The 7,442-nt window shown below is 36.5% G+C and overlaps 1 long non-coding RNA gene across 1 annotated transcript; it reads left to right on the top strand.

Moving 5' to 3' along the window:
• Positions 1-5,609: 5,609 nt before the first annotated feature.
• LOC132060505 (uncharacterized) lies at positions 5,610-6,998 on the top strand. Its single transcript, XR_009415938.1, has 3 exons — positions 5,610-6,502; positions 6,576-6,642; positions 6,839-6,998. It is a non-coding gene; the product is annotated as an uncharacterized LOC132060505 (long non-coding RNA).
• The last annotated feature ends 444 nt before the right edge of the window (positions 6,999-7,442 follow it).

The following is a 7,442-nucleotide window of genomic DNA, read 5'->3' as shown; positions in this document are numbered from 1 at the left end:
CCAAATGGGTTCTAACTCTCTTCCAGAGCTTGACTTCTTTCATTGTCCTTCCGACTGTTTGTATTAGTTAGAAACTAATAGTAGCACACTTGATTTTATATCTCATAATTAATTCTTTCACAGTGGACATTTCAAGTAATTATGTTTTACATTTTTAACAACTCTCAATGCAATGATCTATTCAAGTGAAACAAAAGCAATCTCCGTTGCTATTTCCCTTCAGTGTCTTCTTCTCTTTTCAAATATTCTCGCATTTCTTTCAAGCCATATAGCATTGACGACTTCCGGAAAAACCTGTGTGAATATTGCAGCATCTTGACCTTTCCCTTTTGCACTTTGTATAAGCCATTGCAAATATTGTCCCCAGCTCCCAGCAGCTATGTTTGCCCTTCCTATCCACTGTAAAACTAATAACTTGTTTGGATGGTTGTTACATATCATTCATGTTGCATCGTATTCTATTATTTTGATGAATATAATGTTTAAATAGAGTAAAACGTTTCCTGTCGTTATAATGCCACACCAACAATTTGAAAGAAACGTAAATGAAAAATAGGGTACCTGACAAAACTATTATAAAAAGGTAGGATAAATGATAAAATATGACTATTACGGGGATAATAAGCTAAGACAAAATTAGAAGAAAAAATAAGGTAAAAACGCGATCACATAAATAGGTGTTACATAAAATGAGACTTTTCATCGCTACGCGAGATGATTTAACATAGGATAGTCTTTAAAGTAACAACACAATTAACAACCATCCAAACAAGCTGTAAGAGTAAAATAGAAGAGATTTCATTTCCTCGGCTCTACCTTCCTCTCCAATGTCCAACCGAAAATAAGCAGAGGAGAGAGCTAAATAAATCATTGTTCATTTCATACTTTTGCATCACATGCAATCTAAGAGTAAAAAGTAGAGATCTGATGATCGGAGTAGGGAAAATGAAGCACTGCACAACGTCCTAGAGAGACCCCTCAGCAAGGGCAAGCAAGAGGTAACACTTGAATAACTAAAAAAAAGTTTCACTACTAGACACTAATTGAATGGACTGTTGTTGCTAATTCTTCCATTCACTTTTACTTGTCACGTTTCGCTTCTCGAGAGTCCATTTGACTAATCTCTAAAGCTAAATTGAATTAGATTAATTCAGTATTTTAAAATGTAAAATTTAGATTTCCGAAAACTATACGAAAAATACTATAAGTTGCAATTCTTCTCATATTAATATAAATACATCTTAAAATGTTGGTCAAAGTTCATGTAGTTTGACTCTCGAGAAGGGAAGCGTGACAAGTTAAAGTGAACGGGGGAAGCAGTTTGCAGGGTAATAATTTGCGGTTATTTTCAGGTCACTTTGAGTGCTTTCGCATTCTTGTTTTCGGAGCTTGTTCAGTACAATCAGACCCAAGTCAATAATATTGCTGAATTCGAGAGAAGGTTACTTCTTATTTTCCCCCAATTATTATGAACTCAACTTTTTATTTGTTTGTATCTAACCTTTGTGGTGTTCTCTGTGTTTCCCTTTGTATTTGACTCCCTTTATTCCAAATGATATGAGAAAAAGTATACTCTTGTTTTTCATTCCCGTTCCCATAAGTATGAATACTATAGTCGCGTTTCGAACAGGCATGAATGCAATATCTATAGGATAACTTCCATCCTGAAAGTTTTGTTGTATGTTGTGTATTATCAACCATTTCTAGATAAGGCGGCAAGATGATATCTTGAGCAGTTACATATCCAGGACTCTTGACACAAATAGACGCGTCAGAAGTTCCGTATAAATTACTTCTGAACACAATTTCTTCAAATTCATTAAAATTTCATGTACCGATTGATGAATGCCCGTTATGGTAGAATATTCATGTGGGACTTTCTCAGATTTTACACGTTTGATATATGTTCCGTTTATTTCTCCAAGTAAAGCTCTTCGCATCGCAATGCCTATTGTTTCGGCTTGTTTACTCTTTCTATTTGGGTGTTTCATGCAGCTTCATTTGTATCCACAATTTTACAAGTTTCAAGAATTCAAATCCATCAAACTTTTCAACCACCACCTTAATATTTTATTAAGATGAATCCTACACAACTAAACAGATTCCAATCTTTTAAACTTTCCTCTTTGATGAAGATTCCAAACTCTTAGACGTGAAATACTTTTGGACAAATACAGTTGTTTAAGTAACCAGTTTGCCTTCTCCATTAAAGCATTTTGCATTCTTGTAGATGCTAATGGTCTTCCAGGGAAAAGGTTAGAGGACGCTGGTTATGCTGTTGGAGCACGGATTTTGGAACTCCTCTGCCACAGGGAAAAGGTGTGGACTTCTTAGTGCAATTTCCAATCATGCTGTTTTTCTAGAGTAACTTCATGCTAGTTTAACTATTATAAAAAACAAGAATGAGGGAAAAATTCACCGAGAATGGAGGCAACTAAAGTATCGCAATTCAGGCCAGTGTTGTCAAAGGCGCGCTTAAAGAGCGACTAAGCCCTGAAACGAGGGTCAAAAAATGTTGAGCGCTTCGCCTCTCTTAATATGCGCTTGGGTGTTGTCATCAAGGCTCTAAGACATACTTTTCCTTGCGATTGAACGTTTTTTGAAGAGGTGAAACTAAACAATTAGTATTTCACTTTATTTTTTTATTTTTTGTTTTTTCAATTTCTTTGTCCATATATTTGTTATTCATGTTTATAATTATTAGTTTTGGACTACACATATATATTTGTATTTCTTCTCCATTTCACGCTTTATTTGCACTTTGCACGTAAACCCCCAACGGACCTTAGAGCTTTTTCGCGCTTTTAGCTTTTGATAACACTGATTCAGGCAGAGAAAATAAGAAAGATCTTAGCTATTAAATGGGTCTGAACTTTCCATGAAGGTTGGAATTTATTCTGATATGGTGTTCTCTTGAAAAGGGTTCATAATTCAATTACTCTAGACTTTTTCTAAAAGAACAGATTACATATATTGTATAAGAATTGCTTACTCTTGACTGCAACTTTCTTATTGTTTTAGAAAGAAAAGGAAAACAAAGATTACAATTGGTCATTTTCCTAGCATATCTGCCGCTTGACTATTCTTCATATTCTTTTGCTGAAAACCTTCTTACTGATTTCTCTTAACATGGCTTCTTCAGAAAAATGCAATGAAAAGCAGCTAGCTATGAAATTTAGAGACTGAATCAGTAATGGAGAAAAAAATAATGACATCTTCTGTTAAGCAAAGCGTTTATTCTAATCCATTTCTGATGGAAAAGTTTAGGATTCCTTTTGGTGCACCCGTGAGGTTCCTGTATGTATAGAAGATTGGATGTTGTTCGTAAAAAATCTTTTCTACTTTATAGTATACTTCTTATATAAGGGCCATATGTGCCCAAATATTTAATCAAATTATTACTCTATGAAGAAAAAAAAAATGGAAAAGTTTAGAATAAAAGGTAAATGAAGCGGCAGAATGGCTTAACTTTGGTGCTGCTCCAGGCTATATATTCTTTCTGAACAATGGCAGGGCATTTATATTTCTAATGTTTAAGTAAGCAATAATGATGGTTATTTTAATAACTTTTGCTAGCCTCATTTTTATTATTGATGTAGTAATCGTCCTAAAATCTTCATAATGCTGTAGGGAAACCGACTAGAGACGCGACTTCTTGGCATTTTATCATTTGTGCATAGTACAGTATGGAAGGTTTTATTTGGGAAGGTCAGGTTTTGCTTTCTTCTTCTTCTTTTTGTCTTCCTTTGCTTATACAGCACTTCATTTTTACTGCAATACAGTTTATGCTTTGTGGGGCCTTGATTAAGATTTTTTTTCTCTTTTAGGTTCTTCTTTTTGTTCTGTTAGTGTTTTAGCTTGGTTTTAGGGTCAGGCGGGAGGGGAACTGCCACAGTGCCACCTACCTTTGGCCAGCTATGTTGCTCGGACTCTTCAAAATGGTAAACGGGTGCGTGTCGGATTCTCCAAAGGTAGTATATTTTTGGAGAATCCGGAAACGGGTGCGGTAACGAAAGTGAAGACTCCCCGAACTTGGTTGGCCAGTCATTCAGTAGTAGAATGTTGGTTATTTGACAAGCTAAATTTGTTTGCTCTTAGGAATAACGTTTATATTATTACCCATGGCTTCAAGTAACTCATCTGGTAGGAAGTACGATACACTCCTCCAGTCTATACTCCATCTTTTTCTCAACTGTGTGGATGTACAAGACATAGCATCAGGAATGTGATGGTCCATTTACTTCATTTTTAAATCTCTGTAGTAGATTATCAATTAGCCTTGTGGATAAGTTGTTTTGTGGTAACTCAATTTTCCAGAGTTCCAGTAAACTTTTAAATTTTCGTGTGCACCGTCTCGATTGTCAATGTACATGAAAGAGACTGCAAACAAGAGTTAAGTTCTTACTTTTTTTTTTTTTTTTTTTTTTTTTTTTTTTAGTAAAAAAAGAAATCCTTTTAGGAGGAAAAATATGGAGCTTTCTAAAACGGAGGAAGAATATGGATTTGATAATTTGGTCATTAGTCATTTCTTTCCAGTAACAAGTCAATCCCTTTGAGCGGCAATGCAATTTTTGTTGATAATTTTTATGTGACTGGATCTGTGGTTTCACTATTGGATATGATATGTATGGTCTAAAACATTCTTGCGTGGAGATACTAGAAGTATAACATTGATGCTGGAGGGAAAAGTTATCTACCTATTGGAAGAATCAGTGTGGGTATAGTAGGTTCGGAGGTTGGGGTGCATGGTCTTCTCTCACTCAATTATTCATCTTGGTACCAAAATCTTCTACAGGATATGAGGGAACAGAAGGTGGAGGTTTAAATTCTCTTCTTTTGCCTAGTTTGCAGAGCAAAAGTAACATTTTACTTGGTCCTTCTTGCTACTTGTGTAGGAAAAGAATCTTACATCAGCTGGATTTTTTGGAGAGTTGACAAATCCATCAAGCACATCTGGAGGATGATTCCAGCAGTCTCACACCAGTTAATAGTGTTGACTTGTTTTTAGACTTCGTTAGCTCCCTAGTTCTGCTTAGACTCTATGTACTGATGCCATAAATGTTATTTTTGTTCTCCTTAACTGGAGCCAACAACAGCCTACTTTTTTTGTAGTTTGGCATCTTCATAATGCCCCTGCAATGATAATATCTTTCTTTACAAAAAAGACTGTAGGAAAAGAAAACTGTTACTGTTTTTAATATTGAGACTGTGTTCTCACTTCTCAATCTATGTGTTTGATGAGCTGTTGAGGAATGGAAGGATGTAGTGGTATTCGAATTCTCCGGCTACACGATGAGAGAAGGCAGTAGCTCGTCCTACATACGAGTAGGGAGATCCTGAACTAAGGAAGAAGAAAGCCATGCCTTATAGACAGTGGCGGAGCCACATAGAGCCGAGGGTGTTCATCCAAACCCCCTCGGCGGGAAAAAACACTGTTTTTATAAGGTTAAAATTTTTTTTTATGTATATATAGTAGATGTTGAACCCTCTTAGGCTTTTTCGTATGTTTCCTTTTTTATATTTTGAACCCCCTCGGCGGAAATTAAAATCGGCTCCGCCATCGCATAGAGTCTTCCTCAGTACCGGGGTCCCGAACCGGAGCCAAGCAACATGGATCGGAACTGGACATCGATAACCTTACCGTCGAAAGCATTGGTGGAAAAGTACAAACCACAAGTTTGAGAGATTGGTACTGGTCTTTCAGCATGGTGAAATTCCAAGCAATCAAATTGTCCTTTTTTAATAGGAGGAGAGAAGCTGACAGCTGAAAAACACAAAACTTATAAAGCCAAGGAGCTGACAAAATCCAATAAGTGATCTGGGTTATTTACAGGGGAGAGGTTAGTCCAACTAAAGAGGTTAACCAAACAACTAGCCTTGAATTTAGTATTCCAAGCATCCAGACCCCACTTGTGGGATTACATTGGGTATATTGTTGTTGAAATCCAGGAAGTCATCTGCATTATTTGCAGGGGAGAGGTTAGTGCAACTAAAGAGGTTAACCAAATAACTCGCCTTGAATCTGGTATTCCAAGCATCCAGACCCCACTTGTGGGACTACATTGGGTATATTGTTGTTGTTGTTGGTATTCCAAGGGTCTACTTTGTGTTCTTGTCGTGTTGGCAAAGCTGTCGCTTCCCTTTCTACTTAATTGATTTTTATTTTACTGCAAGTTACTTTTGCCCCGAAATCTGTAAGTTCTGATAGCTAATTATTATTTTCAGTTTTACATCCTATAAGAACCGGACCTTAATTATATAGAAGGGACAACTTGAAGTGGAGTGTATAGCTTTTGCAGTTTTTAGCTTTTCATTGTTGCGATCCTTATGATTGAGTTGCATGATATCAAGCTCTTGTAGCCTGTATTAACCTTCAATCTCGAAAATCATTCTGCTGGTGAAAACTTCTAGCTTTTATGTACCAGGTGGCTGATTCACTTGAGAAAGGCACTGAACATGAAGATGAATATATGATTAGTGAGAAGGAGCTCCTTGTCAACAGGTAATAGTTACTGATACCATTCTGAATGTTTGTTGTCTCTCTCTGTGTTGTTAATATGCATTTCGCATTGTAGATTTATTTCTATCCCAAAAGATATGGGTGCTTCCAATTGTGGAGCTTTTGTTGCTGGAATTGTAAGGGTAAGAGAACCAACTTTTCTTCGACAAAGTTATCTTAGAGCTGCTTTTTAGTTGATATGCCCATAAGTTTATCGACTGTAAGAACCAGGACTAAGATGTAGCAGAGTCGACCTTCACCCATTCCTAGAGTGAAAATGTCTTAGAGCTATTATTTATCTTCTCTTCCTTCCTTTGAAAGGTGTGCTCAATAATGCAGGTTTCCCAGCAGTAGTGACAGCACATTTTGTCCCTGTGGAGGGGCAGCACCAACCACGGACAACCATCTTGATAAAATTTGCTGAAGGTATTTAATTTGTATATGATCTTTCAGTTCCGACAGACTACAGTAGTTGGCTACTGAGCTGAGTTTCTAGCTCTGTGGATGCTGTTACCAAGTTCTCTACTTTTCATTAATATGTTTGTCATGCAAAACCAAGGCTGGATATTTAAAAACTGATCGTCAATCGTGATACCATGTTTTTTGGTATTTGATAAAGTGTAAAATCTTACAAGTTCTGATCCTATGGTGGCTTGTGCAGGTACTAAGGAGGGAAGCAAGGCTAGGGCAATGTTTATATGTGATCATAATTGGTTCAAAATTTGCTAACCACCTGATGATCAATACTTGAGGAGATTGTTGATTGAATAGAAAAATCCATTTGCCAGTAGCAGTAAGATACTGGGTCTGCTTTTACGCATCCTGGTCTTTAAGGCTCCATTACTGTATCAAAGGAAGTACTGTTAATTTTGGCGTGAAATATTTTTAATTTGAGAATGTGTTGGGAATACATGTAGATGTAGTTGATGAGTTATGTTGCTAA

This window comes from Lycium ferocissimum, chromosome 6, assembly GCF_029784015.1.
Source record: "Lycium ferocissimum isolate CSIRO_LF1 chromosome 6, AGI_CSIRO_Lferr_CH_V1, whole genome shotgun sequence".
Classification (NCBI taxonomy): domain Eukaryota; kingdom Viridiplantae; phylum Streptophyta; class Magnoliopsida; order Solanales; family Solanaceae; genus Lycium; species Lycium ferocissimum.
Note: the sequence above shows the minus strand (reverse complement) of the source record. Positions and strands in the feature narration are given on the sequence as shown.